The sequence below is a fragment of the Triturus cristatus genome, chromosome 2_2, assembly GCF_964204655.1.
Source record: "Triturus cristatus chromosome 2_2, aTriCri1.1, whole genome shotgun sequence".
NCBI classification, from domain to species: domain Eukaryota; kingdom Metazoa; phylum Chordata; class Amphibia; order Caudata; family Salamandridae; genus Triturus; species Triturus cristatus.
The window spans coordinates 1,131,980,370-1,131,999,934 of NC_140582.1; positions in this window are offsets into that span (position 1 = coordinate 1,131,980,370).

A 19,565-nucleotide genomic window follows, 5' to 3' on the forward strand; every position below is an offset into this window, starting at 1 on the left:
CCAATAATTTAAACGTCAGAAGAACACAGGGGCATGTGTACAAGGGGATTGTGCAACTGAAACGTCACTTTATTTGACATACCGATGGCACAATGCCCTGCACCATATTTTTACAAACGGCGTTCAGCCACTTTATACGGCTTAACGCCGCTATGTAAATATCGTATTCTTTCACGCAAATATCTGTGTGAAAGGGGCATGCAATGGGTGCTGCTGTGGGTATTCCACTGCAACACCCATTGCCTTCTGACGCTTCCCCAGGTTCACAAGGATGTGTAAATCTAAGGCAGTGCCAAAAAGTAATGGCATGCAAAAGCAGGCGTTAGATTGACGCAACAAGAAGAAATACTTTTATTTCTCCTCGTTTTTGCTTCTTCTATGGTGCTGCCTTCTGCAGCACACAAAGAAAGAGCAGAACGCCATTAGTGATTGTTTATGTGCAGGAAGGGACACTTCCTGCACATAAAGTCATTCTTGCAACATAGGCACCCTTGCACTATTGGCACTTGGCAGCTATTTTTAGTGCCAGGATGGGAGAAAAACACAGGGGTGCGCAGTTTTCTTGTAAATACGGTACATCCCTTTATTTTGGAAATGACGCAAAATGTGCCGCCGCGCCATTTCATTGCACATATGCCCCAAGGTTTTCCTGACAACAAAGCACAATATGAAAATATTGTAAAGGTCCAATGCTAGTGGAATCGTGTCAGAGGGCCTGCCATATTTAGAGGGGCGTGGCTCTTACACGACTCCTGACTGCAGGTTTACAACCAGGAACCGCCATTACAGTCATGGAGGCTCCAGGCAAAAACCCCACACATTTCTACTGTGCACGGGAGCCAATTACAGCATGCTAAGCCAATGGTCTTTTTTGTTTATTAAGAAAGACGTATGGTTTGGAGCTCTGTCTTTCAGGGGAAGCTGACAGGTCTGCCAGGCCTCCAGGGTATTTACATTTCACCTATACTCTGATTAAAACAATACTGCTTGTACACTGCGAGTCTCTACCCACCACTCAGGAATTCTAGACCCTGAGCTAATAATGCAAAGTCGATTTTAATTCCCTTCACAGCCTAGAAGTTTACTCACCCATGTGCTAGATGCCTTTCTAAATGTTTGCCCAGGCTTTGTGCTCGATGTCGAGGACAGTTCCCATGACCATGTTGTGTTCACCAACTGAATACAACATTTCGGTGCAAGGTTTGAAACCTCAGAACCTCCTAGAAAGTCACCCTTAAGCTACCAAAAAGCACTGGGATGGCCAAACAGCGCCAACTAATGAGCAAATGTCACTTAATAGCAATAATCATAGCAGCATACGGCAAAATCCATTTTATGACATATTTTCATATACACATGTCATTATGGCAGTGAAGTAGTAAATAGCTTTAAAGAAACCTGCAAACACCCCTCCCAACCTGTTCCTTATTTACTGTTTATTATTTGCAATCAAAAGTATATCCGTCAAGAAACAATTAAGTCTATATTGGGCAAAACCAAGTGTAAGCTATATTAAACCACATGCGGCGACCGCTATTGATAACTAGTTCGATATCTAAAGCCAGGAGACTTTTTCAACTCTGACAGAGCTCGTGCGCCTTGTTTACTCAGAGCTGCGGGCCAAATGTACTAAAGGAGTTTACAACCGCAAAATGACATTAAACAAGTTACAAAAATGGGTTTTGCGACCCGTGCGGAATTGCGATTTGGAAGGAGCAAAAAAGAGGTGTTCCTTCCGAACTGCTGTTCAGTGACGGTGTCAATGGTTTGCTTTGGCAACTACTGTATCATTGAGTGGTTACTGCATCCCCAAAGGGGGTGGCGTTTGATTTGCCAAGGGGAAGGTTCCATTAAGGACTGCCTCCCCTTTGGAAATCGTGTGGTCAGCCTTATGGGAAGTCGACAGGGCCCAACTACCTACTCTCCCTGGTGTTCTGATGTTTTCCCAAATTGATTCTTTTATTTTTTTTAAAGCAGCAAGGGTCCCTTTAAAGAACTCGCGTTTCTTAAAAAAAATAAAGTTTCCTGTTTGGCAAAGCAAATTCATGGGTGGTGGTCTGCTCTCCCTTTTAGACCACCATCACTGGGTTTGCAGACAGTCCCAGTGGGTCACAAATTGTGACCTGACTAAGAAATATTCACCAAGAAGAAGATCCTGCGACCCCCTGCAAATAGGGATTTGGGGAAAGCAACCTAATAGTGCATGAGATGGTTTACCAAATGAGATTTGATTTGCAAAAATATTGTTGCATAATTTTTGCGACAAGTGTTTGTGAATGTACCCTTAGACTCTCATTTATTGCATTTTGGCGTAGGGCAGCGCAGCAAGTCACCATACTGTGCTGTTCGGCGCCAAAGCAAAAGGGCAGGAATGCACCATATTTAAGCAATACGATGCGTTGCTGTCCTTTCTGCCTGCACTAGTGCCGTTTCGGTAGCCGAGCGCTAATGTAGGCAGCCTTGAACTATCGTGCAAGGTACCTCAGTTGCAGGCAGGGATGTTTGTGTGCAGGAAGGAGGACTCTCCTGCACAAAAACAATCCTATGAGGAGTTTTCCTCTCTCTATGCGTGCTACAGAATGCAGTGCATATGGAAAGAGGAAACAAACATTGGCAATGCATGGGTTTCGCCTATGTAATAAATGTAGAGCTGTTTTCATCAATCATCATCCGGGAGAAGGAATGAGCTCCCTGACAGATAACATGGGAGTGGGGAGGATGTGGTTCAGTGGCCAGAGCTGCTGACTCAAGAGCTCGGGAAACAGGTTTCGGTCTCAGGGCGTCACAGCAGCATCCTGTGATTCTATGCAAATCACTTAATTTCTCCAAGTGATAAATTGATATATAAAAATGCTGCAATAGTAAAAGGCAAAACTTTATGAAAATATAGTTCCAACAAAGTGGATATTAATAGTATTTCGGCTGCGGGAAACTAATAAGAGAAGCAGATGAGGAACAAGCATTGGTAAATACAGAAAAATATGCGACAGCCAATAGAAATGGAGGAAAGGTAAGTGGCATGCACAGGAACCAATTAGAAGCCAGGAAAGGGTGGAGCCAGCATGTAAGTCTCTTTTAAGTTAATATTAAAAACAATAGATTTCTCAAGCACAACGCATGCGCTGTGCAGTCGAAACCTAAAAGGGGGAGAAGTAAACATATTTCTCCTCGTTATGCCTCACCTCAGGAAGCGTATGGATTTGGCACTTCCCCAGATTTACATCACTTTGTAAATCTAGGGCAGTGTCAAATTCCACGGGTGTAGCATGGGTAAACCCACCGCAACACCCATGCAATGCCTCCCGGGCACAGAGTAAGGCAACCCAGTGATTTAAGCTGTGTTGGCTTACTCATGATTTATGAGGCTGCTCAAAGCCACACACGGTGGCTTTGCATGGGTTCATAAATCTTTTTGAGAGCCCGGTGTCATGCATATACCACTTTACCTGGTAAAAAGGGATGCAGGGCTCTCATAAATAAGCCCTAAGGGCCTATTTTGTGAGGAATTGGCATACAGCGGTGCAGCTAGTCTTCTTGCTGCAATGCCCTACCCCAATGTGAAAGGGCAGGAATGCACTGCATTTATGAAATACAGTGTATTCCTATCTTTTACCCCTGTCGTGGCGCACAATTTGCTGCCTAGCACCAACCTAGGTGAAAGGGTGCCACTGTTGCATAAAGGATTGTTGTTGTGCAGAAAGTGGCACCTTCCTGCACAAAAGTAATCTAGAGAAGCGCTGTCCTCTTTCTATGTGTGCTGCAAAATGCAGCACACATAGTAAGAGGAAAAAACAAGGAGAAATGAAAATATTTCTCCTCATTACGCCTGCTCTGGGGAGGCATAAGGTGTTTGTGCTGACTAAGTTTACGTGATTAAGAAAATCTGGGGCAGCATCAAAATCCATGGGCGTTGCATGGGAAAACCCACCTCAACGCCCAGGGAACGCCTCATTGACACAGAATAAGGCAAGAGTGGCTTTGTGTCACCTCATAGATTAGATTGAGAAGCTTGCACCGCCAGAGCATCAAAAAAATTGACGCTCCGGCAGCGAAAGCCTCTCATAAATGTCAGTTAGTGCATTGGACGCCTAGATCGGGTTAATTGCATGCCAGCTTTTGGGACATTTTGCACTGGTTGCTGGGGCACTTGCATCAGTCCTGGCTTTTGAACTGATTACCTTGTGCAAAAACATAGTTTCTGCACTGGTCATTCTAAATAAATGTCACTGCAAAATTCCCTGGCCATGTAAAACATGCAAAATTACTCAGAAATGTTCATATCATGTGTCCCTGCATCTCTAGTCTTCCTCCCAGGAAAAATGCAGGTTGATTTGAAGTCGTTCCTTGTTTATCATTGACCTTCCTTGTTTTCTGTTGATACCAGGAGGCATTAACAAGTTCAATTTCCTATGTTCTGCATTTATTTCTCTGTTTTGGGTTCCTCAATTTCGCTATCGGAGCATGCATTACGGCCATAAAGCGGTCAAAATACATGCTAACATAGTAAAATGGGAGGTGTGGTTCATCCCTGCACCCAGTGGCAGGCACCTCTGGGGGACTGTCACAAGGTACAGAGGTCAACAAGGCCCCCTCGGCCTCGAACCGGAGGCCCTGCGCCAAAGGGGCCCCTGCTGGGGGCCCCAAACATGCTCTCTGACATGGTTTCTATGTTGGACAGGCTGGCATGGAAACCATGTAAGAAACCGTGCATTGTAATCTCAAGGGCGGAAGTGCACTCCATTGAGATTACTAGCCGGCTTCCGGGTGGCGGACAGGCTCTCCGAGCCAGCCATAATGAACATCCGGTTTCCTTTCCGACCACCTCCATCATAATAAGGCAGTCGGAAAGGAAACCAAGCGGCCCATTATGATACCGCCGTGAAGGCTCTAACCTCTGGTTGGAACCTTTATGGGCCACATCGTAATCGGCCCCTCTGTGCAGAATGTCCATTAATCCTTGCAAAGACGGTGAAGCTGAAATTCGCAACTACTCTGTCATTGTTTACTAACTATATTTTGTATTTGTTAAAAACATAAAATATAACAAATATTTAAACGCAAGCAAAGACAATCACAGAGATGACATAATTATCACTTGTTTAAAGTGGTGGATTACTACGTTGTGTAGGATATAGAGCATGAAGAATACATTCATTCTACATTGATCTGTTAATAGGGTGTAAGTTAAGGATATAATTTCTGTTTATAACTCCACATAAACCTACCTCCCAAAGGTAAATATGTGCGGATTAAGGAATAGTAAATATAATCTTACCATACAATGTTGTGGTGGGTCGATGTTTTGAATCTAATTGCATTATAGATCGAAATTGTCAATTTTAATAATGGGGCATATTTACACTAGAAGTGAAAGAGCGCTGCATTAGCCTTCCTCGCTTAACGCCGCGCTCTGCCACTTCTGAAAAGCAGGGCACACCATGTTTACAAAAATATAGTGCAGCCCTGCATTCCCCCCTGTGCTGGCAATAAATTTAGCTGTCTAGCACCAACGCAGGCACCCTTGCACATTAGTGCAAGGGTGTATGTGTTGCAGGGGAAGATTGCTTATGTGCAGGAAGTTGTCCCTTCCTGCACATAAACAATCTTTAAATAGTGTTTTGTAACTTCTATGTGTGCTGCGTAATGAAGCACAAATAGGAGTTGCAAAACTTCTTTTTTTAATGATTGTTTATGTTCAGGCAGGGACAACTTCCTACACATAAACAAACAATGGCGTTTTGCTGTTTACATGTGTGCTGTAGAATGCAGCACACACCGAAACAACAAAAACGAGGAGAAGTTAAACATTTCTCCTTATTGTGCCAGGGTAAGTCCAGGTTTTACATAGTCTTAATTTTGCTGCTGCCCCATATTTATGCCACCCTTTTAATAGGGTATTGCGGCGGAATGCCCACCACAACATCCATTGCCCTCCCCTTTCAGGCTAAGCATTGCGTGAAGGGGGGCCTTATTTACAAGGCAACTTTAAGCCACATTAAGTGGCTTAACGCTGCCTTGTAAATAAGGCGAAGCCTGTATCGCCACCACAACGTCATGAAAAGTGATGTGGTCCTAGCGATGGGGGATGGTAAATATGCCCCATAGTGTCTTGTAAACTCATAGAAAATCACGACATACCATGTGAATCATACTTAAATGTCTTAATAGTTCCATAGACATTTTTCTAATCAAGATTCTGTCCATTTTTTACGTTTCCCTTGACTTATCCATCTTTTTTAGTTCTCGCATAGGCAGCGCATACGCTGCCTCTCCGAGGCATCAAGTAATCAGTATTACTAGTGAAACTCCACCCATTGCGTTTCTCTTTGTTTTGTCGCTTGCCATTGGTGAAATCTGGCATTGCTCTTCTTATCTTGCTCATTGTTGGCTAGTGGTCCAATAGGTCACTTCCGTTTTCCTCAGTTTCTGGAGGAAGCAGCATCGACCAACTACAGTGAACTTACGCTGCAGGACGTTATCTTTGAATGTAGGGACTACTTAGTTGTATTGTTTTTGCCATGGCACTTGGTTCGCGCATATATTTAATATGCACAGCCACAGCGGCACGCGGGGTGGCGCCTCTGCTCAGCAAACACGCTCTTGTGCAGTAAGTATGACCGTTTCGCAGCTCTGTTGTTAGTAATAAGAAAAATACATCACTGAGCAGTGTTCATTACATAGCGCCTGCCACCCTGGACTTGCGGCTTCCCACCACTGTAAATGGCATGTTTCCATTGCCAGTAGGTGTGACTGTACTTATCAGCAAGCCGCCCCTCACCTCAGTGCAATTACTTTTCAGCTGAGGTCCGGATAATTCCTTTCCGCGTCACCAAACTAGGCAATGAGAATCATTCTGTGTTAAATGTGGTCATTTTAATCACGAGTCTTGTTTTCTCAAATGTAAAACAGAAGGAATGCGATAATAGGCGAAATGTTATTGCATTGAAAATGCATTTATGTATCTCCTCGTACCGCTGACCCTTTCAGAGAAAGGGTAGCACGCTGCTCCGTATGCTGATAGTTGCCATGCTGTTAAAATTGTATTTATATAGCCCTTACTACCCAGCCTAGGCGTTGCACAAAGTACAGGAGGTACAGAGTTCCCAAAAGAACTTAGGGCAGGACGGTGCTCTCCCCTATCTACCCCCATAATTCCAAATCACATTTCCAGGGTCAGCTCGTTGATGTCTGATGTCTCCTGGTAGAGTGCGTGTTTATGTTTCTCCCCCTTTCTTCCACTGTCCTCTCATAGTGTCCCCTGCATACTTTCCTCAGGTTGGTGCGACAAGACTCTGAGATGGTCAGGGCCTTCTCTTATACCTGACAGCCAAGGGTCAGGTGGAAGCTTGCAGCATTGGTAGCACCCGGGACATCACGACCCCTGCGGCTCGACCAGTGCGTGGAAAGGCGTTGACCCTGTTCGCGCCATAACAATTTCACCATCACGGCCTTCAGCGTCTCTCCCTCTCCAAACATCCACCCACCCCCTCTAAATTCCTTGACTTCCTGCATTCTCCTCTCTGTTTTTGTTTCTCAGTAGTTTGTCCCCTCTTTTTGTCTGCCAAAATCACAGGCAGATACCCAAACATTCACAGCTTGTCCGTACCTCAAAAACATTTGCACACATAGTACAACACTATACACACCCACACACACCTCCACATTCCACCTAGACCCACATGCCTCTCACACACATACAGACCCATGTCACATAAGAAAGACATGTTTCACACACACATCTTTTCCACATATCACACACATCCTACGTGAAAACCCTCACAACCTTTACACTCGCCAACACACTTTTCTACATTCCACTACACCCCTCACATATAAAAAGCACAGCACTCATGCACAGGCCACAGATTCTTCACAAGTAGACCTTTCCCACATACACCCATAACCTTCACACAGACTTTCCCACCTGCCCCACAAACATTCCGTCAGCCATCACACACCAGATTGGGTTTCCTGAAGAGGCGGCGAAGGCCCAAAAATAATGTTGCCATATGAGTATACTGGCAAATAAATAATAAAGTGTCACAACTAAGGGGCATGATTCCATATTACAATGGCCATCCGTTGAATGATCTCATAATGGGGCTAAACATCCAAGCAGACAACAAAGGAACATTTTACAATGCTTTTTGCTACTGATTGCCTGTGCTGCAAAACGGGACAAATCAAACTGTTCTTTTCACTTCCTTGGATGTGTGTTTTAATGTGCTGGTAGTTGTATAGCGCAAACTTAGCTCAAGAGCAACAGAACAGGGCATGCTCCCCTGGGAATGCAATAATTGAGAGAAGGTCAAATGTGTGCACTGTCAGGTCAGCAGAGGTGCTCTTTGAAGATGTGTGTCTTCAGCTTTTTTTTTTTAAATGTAGCAGAGTTGGTACTGATGGGATATCAACAAGCATTTGCAATGCAATAGGTATCGCATTTACGCGAGTTTAAGCTATTGCCATTGTATATCACAAAGCCTTTTACTTATGTTTTAAAAACGAAAACAAAAATAAAAGGCATTGTTATTTGCAATGGTAATGCTCAAAGTAGCGTCAATTTTCAAAACCAACACATAGATAATAGATTTGTCATTTACAATACCAATAGCTCAAAGTTTTGCAAATGCGAGACCTATTGCATTGCAAATGCTTGTTTTGAACTGTATCTGTGTTTATCCATATTTACTTCTCCTTCTGTGAAACAACAAAGTTAAATGAGTATTTTAGAGAAATGTACACTTCTGCCTGAATTCAGATTGGACTTCAGGCTACATTAAGCAGACGTTTATATTAAAACGTTCCATGATGTTCAATTGATATGAATGACATTTACACCAGACTGCATCCAATAGCACCAAGAATCATACGTGCTGAAGTCATGACTAATAGCCAGGAATGCTTCATGACAGAAGGCAGTAAAAGCAACAAATATGTTTGCATTTTTTCAATATTTTTAAAACTATGCAGACAGGGAATTAGGTTGTTGTATCCCTGTTATAGTGAGGAAAAAAAGAATAAAGTCCTATTATGCCAAAAAAACGAAGACAGTCAGAATGAGTTCTGCTTAGCAGGTGAGAAGCCTTACAGAAGGAAGCAAAGTCCTTAAACCTGGGCGTTAAAGAGCCTGGGGTAGCAAACATTTCCACTGGCATACCGGCAGTACCTTTTTTTGCTGCTGTAATTGCTTACTTGAAATATGGCCAGAAATGGGAAAGATTGCTTAGCCAATCAAAGTACAGGAGATAAGAGTTCTGCAAAGTAAAGTCTGCATAGAATTAGTAAACTGAACGCTAGCACTGACTTGAGCTGAGCCATCTGGGTTTTATTGAAACATTTTTTCTGAAACCGCATGCATTAGAAAGCCTCGCCAGAAAAGATATGCATGCTCCGAGAGCATTAATTGCCCTAATCTTTCCAGGAAACACTTACTATAGCTGTGCAACAAAGCCAGGTGCTCGAGGCTGACACTTAAACACCCACCATTCCTCACCCCTGGTATGTGTTAACTGTATTGTTTTATGTGGTAATTATTGCTAACAAGCCTTCCAGATTTTAGAAACCTTAATTGACGTAATGGCAGTCAAGCAGGCACCATCAGTATAAAAAGAATATAAAAACAAAACAGCCCATTCATTTTGTTCAAGAAATCCTCAAAACACAGATTGAATGGGTAATTGCTAAGGCACGCCTGAAGGCTCAAACAATATGTTCCTTCTAAGACCTATCAATAACATAGCCTTGAAGTTAACAGGAGCAATAACAGGTTTCATGGCATTGCATTGTCTAAAATTGCGAGTGATGCAGCTAACACTCCATTACATGGTAAACAATGAAGCTGAAACGGAGACTTTCAGGATAAAGTACTGGGTGTCCATCTAGAGCTGCTTAGTAATTGTAGAAGTCAGGAACGAAGAAATGACTGCCCACCACCATTGTGGATTTAGAGGAGGATGGTAATATGTTTGAGCACACACTCACCTTACATGAGTTCAACCAGCAGAAGGCTAAGCTCCACGTTTATTTGCACTAACCTCTAAAATCATGAGTGATAAAATGATCACTAATATAGGGAATGAACTCCAGATTATTTTCTGAATGAGCCTATGGGATTAGCATTTCGTCGGGATTAATGTGCCTTGCAAAACCCGAAAGCGAATCATTCTGGGGGAGATTTGCTAAAACTGGGGCTGTACAACTGAGCGCAAAAAAGCACGCCTGTGTTAATTTGCATCACTACCATCATGTGCGTCACCCCAGACATACATGGAATAGACTGTCTAGGAACATGCCATGCCTAGCCCAGCACAAACCTAACATGCAATACAGCCTTGCGTCTCGGCACACAATCCAACACTTCCCAAGAAGTCCCACAAAGCCAGGTGATATATTTCACAGCTGGGAAGTGTGTGAGGACAGAAATGGCCTGGTCTGCAAGACAGCTACAGTCTGTGATCAAGAAACAGAGGACCAGAAGGGAATTGATAGCAGGAAAAGATAACTGCAATCCCTTCAGTTGTACACTTGGGGCAGCAGAGGATTGTGTGCACAATGAGAAGACAAATGTACTGGTCTCACTTCAGTCCTAAAGTATTTGGAGGAAATGCAATATTCCCCAAGATAGTCCAGGAAGTTTATTTACTATTCTAACTCCAGCACTAGAAAATTTAAAGGAAAGTAAAACACTCCTTAAGCATTTTGAGAAAGCGTTCCAAATCACTGATGACATTATCGATGGCCCCATAGTAATATACAGCATAGAGTTGCTGGGTGAACACATGTTGGTGCACAGCATGGAAATAGCAAAAGTCAAAGAGCAAGTGTGGCTGTTGCACAACATGTGAGAAAGTCCAAAGCTCTTGTTAACAATAGATTATCCACCAGTAGCTACCTGTGCAATGCAGTGCTACAGACACATTGTATGTAGCAAAAACATTTATCAAGTGTGGTTGGTTATTTCCAGAACGTCACTGAAGATTTTGTGGGATTGTTGATTTCCGACTAATGTACACTGTAGCAGTTTCCCACTTAGAGGTGCTTTATCTCACGCTGGCATTGTAAGCATGGCTTTAAGGTTGTATGCCATTTTAGCTGTCTCAGGAATGTGTGTAATGTATTTTACCAAACTGCAGACTGTTGTCAATTGGGCCTAACAAAGGTGTAGTTTCAGTGAAAAATACATACCTATCAACCTCTTTACTTTTGCTTTCAGGTGATGTGAATCCTTTAAGAGGGTAATTCTATTAAGGTGTAAAGGAAATTGGCCACCGCTCTACCATGTTGAACACTTAAATTTCATAAACTCTACAGAAAACTGTAACAATAACTGGATGATGTCATCAGTGATGCAATCAATGATGTCATTTAACATGTCATGAGTGATTTAATATGGAAGGCGATAAACAATGCATGCAGGTGTGGACATCTGAGCTTGCGCAGTAAAGTATAACTGATGAATTTCAGTATTTTGTTTGGTTTTTAAATGTTAGTATTTATGTTATTTCACCACCTATAACATCACTTTAATCTTTGTTATTTCAATGCATTTCCGTGTTTTTGATTAACATAATTTAAGATCGTATTGCCATTCCCAACAATATCGTAACTTTAACCTTTTTTTTGCTCTTGAATTACTGTTTATTTTTATCATATTTAGCTGAGTTCCTCACTGCGGACAGCGTTCATCAACCTTGGCCAATTAGACGGTTCTATATTTTTTATTTTCTTTACTGTGGGACCTACTGTATAGATATATGTATTTATTTAACCCCTTTATGAACACTCCAAGCACCTATCTAAAGACACATTTCTTTAAAAAGCTGAATTAATTCACACCAAGACAGCACAAACTTTGTGCTTAAAAATCCCTCGGAAGCCAAATTAGCTTATGTACACACTGGATGCAAGTACACTATAAACATTATATACTTGCATCTATCATCAAAATGGTGTCAGAACCATAGAACATTAATTAAATCATAGACTAATTTAGTTTGTTAGGCATTGTATAAATGGGGTTATTAGTTGAGGTGGGTAACTACCCAATCATAATCCTTGTCAGAGTGAGAGCTCATCCCCCTTGTGGCTATTGCACAGCTTAACTGAGAGGCCTTGTGTAAAGTAGTTATGCAGTATTAAAACACTGATAAAGTTGCAATGCAATGCAAAACAAAAATCAAAAAATAAATTAGAAAAACAGAGTATCATTTAATAAACAAAATGACACCAAAATAAGGGGAAACAGACATATTGATTTCTAAACTTTTAAATAAAAGAAGTGTAAAAAATCCCCAAGTTGCAACAATAGAATTAGCACTAAGAAAGAAATACAAATTGGCAATAACAGTAAATGGCTGTGGTAGAACAAGACCTAGGTGCAATTTGACTACAATGGAGAGGAGGCCAGGCACACTAAGCAGTTTTGTCCTGGTCAAAGATTTTACCTACTGACTTTAGCCTGGTAAGTTCCAATCAACCACAGGAGTACACATCTAAAGCCCCCCAGGACCTCTGACTAGATACTTAGACCAACAGAAGGGTCCAGGTGCCACTGGTCAGCTAGATAGTTGCACCAAACATTACTCTTGTAGCTTGTTGTATCCCTGTAGCTTTAACTAAAAGTCAGCCTTATGCCTCTTGGAGCCCACCTCTTTATCCTGTTTCCCTGAAGAGGGCATGTCCTGTCTTCTTGGCTTTTGTCAGGTCTCAGACAACAGGTTCAGTCCTCTATGATCTTCCATAGCTCCTGGAGATCCTGAAGTGGGTACCTGTAAATGCCACATTTATGCCTGGCACAAACGTGTGGGTGGGAGTGACCCCTGGGGTTTCCTTAACCAATGAGGTAAGGTTCTCAGGACCAACCTTACTCACTTTGGGCATTTTCTAGATTGCTGAAGTCTTCGGCCACTCTAACCTTAGGCTCTGAGTGCTGGGGGAGTGGGTATGTTATGTTAAAATATTTATAAAGTGCATGGCTGTCCTAGCAACGGGGTGTCCCAGCGCTTACTGTCTAGTATAGTAGGAAGAAGAGGCAGCTTAGTGATTGGAGAATAGCCAAGTCTTCACAGTCCTTCTAAAAATCCAGTGATGGGATAATCAATGGGTAGAAATTGGTAGGGCGTTCTAAAGGGAAGGCAACAAAGCCTTGAATGAGCGGTCACATGCTCTGGCCCTGCCTACCCTCGGCACTTGGGCCAGATGCAGATCCGCTGAGCGCAGGGTTGTGGGTGGGTGCATAACGAGAGCACATAACTCATAATCCTAGGGCAGAGGCCTGAAAAGATCTTATGGATGATGCAGAGAGCTCTAAAGTACATTCCTGTTCTATTGACAGTCAGTGTAACCGACAGAGGAGGACGGCGAAGTGACAATGCTTAGGGAGTGCAAACAGAGGGTGGGCTGCAGCGTTCTGGGCACGTTGGAGCCTTTGGATCACTGATTTATTGAAGCCCAGGAGAAATGCGTTGCAGTAGTCCAATCTGGCCAGGACAGTGGATTAGACAATCAACTGCCGGGTGTGATAATCGAAAAGTCCTAGAATAGGCTTTAGGCCACATAGCAATCCGAAACAGGTGCCTGCCACTGGTTTAGCATGTGCCTCAAAGGAGAGGACACTATCCACCCAGGTTCATAATTAGGCTGAGGGAGTGCACCAAGTGCAGGGGGCCACCACTGACTGCCCCAGAGATGTAAGTTCCAGCCCATCAGGAGGACTTCAGATTTGGTGGAATTCAATTGGAGGTAATTGTTAGCCATCCAATCAGAGAAAGCAGTTAGATCTTCCTGAAATTTCCCTGTATCCCGGTTGGGATCGCTAGAAAAGGTAAGCACCAGCTGAGTGTCATCCGCATATGATACCAAAGAGATGTCCCGGGCTTTAGCCATCAGAGCCAGAGTTTGGATGTAGACATTAAATATAGTAGAGCACAGTGCTGAACCCTGGGGGACGCCACAGCCTAGCGGGTGGGTAAGGGAGGGAAAAGGGAGGGCGATTGTTAGAAATGGGGGTCTCTAGTTGGCAGAGGTAGGTACCTTTGCCCAAATAGTAGGGACCCTTGCTTCTAGTCAGGGTAAGGGGGATACACCCTTTGGATAACCCCTGCTCACCCCCTTGGTAGCTTGGCACGAGTAGACAGGCTTATCCCAAAGGCAATGTGTAAAGTATTTGTACTAACACTCACAGTAACACAGTGAAAATACCACAAATGAACACCACACCAGTTTAGAAAATAAAATAGCTTTATCTAAACTAAACAAGACCAAAACGACAAAAATCCAACATACAGACACTCAGTAAAATGTCTTTTGAAAGGATGTTGCAAAAATAAGCTATTAGAAATCAAATAGCACCAACAGTCACACAGACCCCAAAGAAGAGTACCTTGGAAAATGAAGTTGGTGACAATGCATGGGGTCGATGATGGCCGATGTCAGCTTCGTGATGATACGACGTCGGCGGTTATCGTCACCGTGATAACAAGATGCAGACGCTGGAGAAGATGGAGTCGATGCAAGCGCTGGCGTCGGTCACAGATGATCACTGCCGACGCCGGCAGGCGTCATAAGGCAACAGAGCTGCGGAGCAGGCCAGGTGCTGCGTTGTTCACTTCATGAGCGGCTCCCCGGGCCTCGGTGCAGGGCGTGGTGTCACAGCAGCGGCGGCGTCAAAACAGTTTTTCTTACTTCTCTTGGGTTTCTTCCAGCTCCCAACAGCAGAGACAACCTCCAGAGGCCCAACACAGTTACAGACACCTCCTGGCAGGTCAGAACTCCCAGCAAGGAAGTTCCGGAGAGCTGGGGAGTGAAGTCCTTTGGTTCCTGGGACTACAAAACAGGAGGCAAGCTCTTCTTCAAGCCCTTGAAGACTTTCCTCAAGCAGGGCACACAGCACACAGCAAAGTCCTTCTCCTTTCTTTGGTTGAAACAGCAACTGCAGGCAAACCCCAGACACACAGCAAGGGCAGTATTTCTCCTCAGTTTCTCCAGCTCTTCTCCTCAGCAAAGGTTCCTCTTGATTTCAGAAGTAGTCTAAAGTTCATGGGTTTTAGGTCTAGTACTTATACCCCAAAATGTCTTTGATCCCTTTGTGCAAGGGGCTCTGAGCCCAGTCCAAGCCAGTTCTGGGGGCACTCTGCCAGTGCACAACAAAATCCTTTGTCAGTGTGAGCCTTGGTTTCAGATGCACCACGGGGGGGGGGCGGAACCAGCATTGTGGAAGGCAGGCACAGCCCTATTCAGGTATAGGTGCTACTCCTCCCACCAATCCAAATGCAGATCAGGCCTATTCAGCCTAGTGCTGACTCATTTAGACTCCTGGAGCTACTGCAACTCCCCAGCCCCTGTCACTCCAAAGCCAGACAGCCAATCCAGAAACAGGCAGAGGCACACAGAAAGGTTGATCGAGAAAATAGACACTTTCTAAAAGTGCTATTTCCAAACACATAATTTAAAAACCATCTTCACTAAAAGATGTGTTATTAAATTCTGAGTTTAGGGATACCAGACTCAAATTTTCTATCTTAATCCTATGGGAAGATATGCTAGTAAAATGTTACAAAGCATTCCCCATTCTGTCCTATGGGCAAGTTAGCCTTTCAATAGTGAAAAACGAAATTGGCAGTATTTCACTATCAGGACATGTTACACACACCAGTACATGTCCTACTTTTCACATACACTGCACCCTGCCCGGGGGGTACCTTGGGCCTACCATAGGGGTGTCCTATGTGTAAGAAAAGGGAACAGGTAAGGCCTGGCAAGTGGGTGCACTTGCCAAGTCGACATGGCAGTTGACAACTGCCCACAGGCACTGCGGTGGCAGGCCTGAGACATCTTTTCAGGGCTACTCATGTGGGTGGCACAATCAGTGCTGCAAGCCCACTAGTAGCATTTGATTTACTAGCCCTGGCACACTCAGTGCACTTTACTAGGGGCCTACTGGTAAAAGAAATATGCCAATCAGGGAGAACCAATCACAATAACAATTTACACAGAGAGCATATACACTTTAGCACTGATCAGCAGTGGTAAAGTGCCCAGAGTCCTAAAGCCAACAACCACAGGTCAGAAAAAAAAATAGGAGGAAGAAGCAAAAAAATAAGTTTGCGCTAACCCAGCAAAAAGGGCCATTTCCAACAGCTGTGAATTGAAAGGTCTGGTTGGCTAGAAAATACGAGAACCAAGAGAGGGCCTTGCCATCAATGCTGATCTCCCTCAGATGGTGTCGTAGGATCTTATGGGAGACCGCATCGAAGGCTGCGCTCAGATCAATCAGAATCAGTGCTGAGATTCTGTCCTTGTCCAGAGAAGCCCGTAGCTACTCCGTAACCGCCAGCAAAGCAGACTCAGTACTGTGCCGATGCCAGAAACCATTTTGAGATTGATCCAGTATCAAATTAACTTCTAGGTATTGGGTTAAGATAGCGCTAACGTATGATTCTGTGATTTTTTTAGGGAACAGGAGCAGGGAGATTGGTCAGACGTTTTCAGGTTTGGACACCTCCAGTGTTGGTTGTTTTAACAAAGGAACAACTTTGGTGTGTTTCCACAATTTGGGAATGGACGCTGAATATAGCGACAGATTAATCAGTTCCAGGCACTAGGGTAGGAGACATTGTTGGAACGTTTTTAAAAGGTCAGATTTCAGAGGGTCATCTGGGGACCCTGACTTTACCTTCAAAAACAGAGATTCCAAGGCTTTGGGGAAATAGGAGAGAAAAATGAAAGGGAGTGGGTCTCAAGGCTAGAGGGCGGACTCCTCCAATGGCAAGGAGAAGTATTCCCAGGACAGAAACTACTGTAAATACGCTCAACCTTGTTAATGAAAAATGTAGCCAATACTTCACACTGCAAGTTAGAAGATATGATACTGTCAGAGGCAGAAAGGGATTTTACCATATCTTTCAGGAGTGTAAAAATTGTTTTGGTAGGGTTGCTACTGGTATTGGCATAATGTGCTGCCCTAGTCTTCCGAACCAGTTTATGGTAAGGTTTGTTCGGTTTCTATACCGTGTTTTAGCTATGAGATCGTAGGACCTTCTCCAGGCTCATTCTAGAGCCTTACAGTTCTTCCTCGCTACTGTTAATGACTCATCAAACCAGGCATTGGCCGTGTGCATTTAGGGAGGGTGTATTTAACCAGAATGCAATTATCCAGTACTTGACTGACCCACCCCAGAAAGGATTTGTTGGCTGCTTCTATATTAGCGGGGCATTCTGGATGCTGGGTGCTTAGGGCAGCTTTAAAGGTGGCAGGGTCCAGTTTGTGCCAAGGAAGTTTAATCAAGGGGTTGCGATGGGGTTGTAGTTTGGAGCCAGCGAGCGGTATTCGCAGGGAAATGAGGGAGTGATCGGTCCAAGACATCGGAAGGCGGGCCTGCACCAATAGGGACTGGAAATTCGAGAAGAGTGTTATATTATAGTTGTTAGAAATTGGGTTGTTGGTTGACTGGGGGCTGAGCCTTCATAAAACAGCAACCACAGTCCTAGTCAGGGTGAGTCACAAACACACTTTAAATGAACCTGAGTTCACCATCCAGCAGTTTCACACAGAGAAGTCAGGCTTAACTTTAGAGGCAATGTGTGTTTTTGCAACACTTCAAACAGTGACACAGTAAAAACACTACCAAAAGACTCCACACCAGGTTAGTAAAATATAACTTAATTTTATACCAAAGCGACAACAATCCAATGAGGAAACCGTCAAATAGCGCTTGAAAGCATAAAGCACCAACCGGGGATATCTGGTCATGCTGGGCAGGTCAACTCCCAAATTTCAGTCTGACCACGACGGAATGCGGGTCGGATACAGTTCCAGGTCAGTCCCACCGAAGTTTTAACTTTTCAAAAATTGTGCCAAGATTCCCGTTCGCAGGAGAGAATTTCACCAGGAGCAAGGAGAGCGTCGCTGGTGGTGGATGGTGGGGCGCAAAGAGTAGGCTGGACATCGTGGACGGGTGGGCTGGAACCCCGCAGTGGTGATCCAATCTGGTGTACAATGCTTGCTGCGCGAGGAGACAAACTTGTGGCTCATTCCTGTGGTGAGTGCCACAGTTCCAGTGTGGGCGGGTTCAAAATGGGTTTCAGGTCCAGTTCTTCCTCTCCAGGCAAGAGGGCAGAAGGCACCAGCTACGCACAGCAAGGCACCTGCTCCTTTATAGTGGCAGTCCAGCAGAGTGATAGTACTTCTGGCAGCACAGCAGCCTTTCTTCGGTTGAGCAGAATACTTAATTCACACATTTTCAGTTGCCTTCTGGAGCCCATCCAGGCTTTTACATAAGCATGTGCGTTCAACCATAATTGATAACAGGACTCTTTATGTAACCCAATGCATTTCGAACCGTCTGGTTCTTCATCAGGGGTTGCTGAAGAAAAATTAGAAACATCGGCTTAGCCAACCACTCAAAAAACACTACCACGTAATCACAAATTCTGTTATCACCCTTAACCCTACCAAAGTTTTCAATCCCGAAACCACCCTACATAAATACACTTGCTATTCAGTGAAAAGTAAAAAGTAAAACCTCCAACAACGCCCTCCCGCTCAGTCCTTCCTTAAATGATGGTTGAACGCACATGCTTATGTAAAAGCCTGGATGGGCTACAGAAGGCATCTGAAAATGTGTGAATAAAATATTCTGCTCAACCGTGCTGTCTCCAGATTGATTCTGCAAACATAGAAAGACATGATTAATATCGATCCTCAAACTGTTTGAAATACTATGGATTAATTTGGTTAATACTGGATGATTGGGTTCACTTTGGAGTATTTCTCTCATTCACGCAGTGCAGCAGCAGGGTACGCAAACCGCAGCACCCTTTGGTATTATCTTTTGATAGACTGTGATGGGGCGATTCACAGAGCTGTTTTGCAAGCACTAAGTTGGCAGTTCAAGCAAAAACTAAATATCAGTTAAGGAAAGGAGTGCACTCGCCAATGATAAACTAACTTTCTAAAAGTGGCATTTGTTGAAATTTAAAATCTGACTTCCCCATAAGTTGTGATTTTCCAGAGACACCGGACTTGGGGGTCTTACCTCTTCCCAATTGGAAATTATACTCATAAAATGTAATAAGGTAATCCCAATAGGAGAGCTAGGTATTGCCGTAGTAAAAAATGAATTTCAGAGCTTTTCGCTACTAGGACATGTAAAATTTTAAAGTACATGCTCTACTTTTTAAATACACCCATGGGCTGCCAGGGCCTACCTTAGGGGTGGCATATCTATTACAAAGGAAGGTTTGGGCCTTGAAAGAGGTTTAACCTCCCAGACCGACATGGCAGTTTAAAACTGAACACACTGGCAGGCCTTAAACATGTTTAAAGGGTTACTGGAGTGGGTGGCACAATCAGTGCCAAAATATTGATGTCATAAATATTTTCATCCTATAATTAAAAAATATCAACAAAAAATGTCAATGTCACTAATATCGTTGTATTAAATATTTTTTAAACATATATAAAATAAAAAAATAGTAACTATATGAAATAGTAACATTAAAAAAACTAGATGTGATAAATATTTTAACAAAAATATTAAATACATTTAATTTAAAAAGTTAAACAC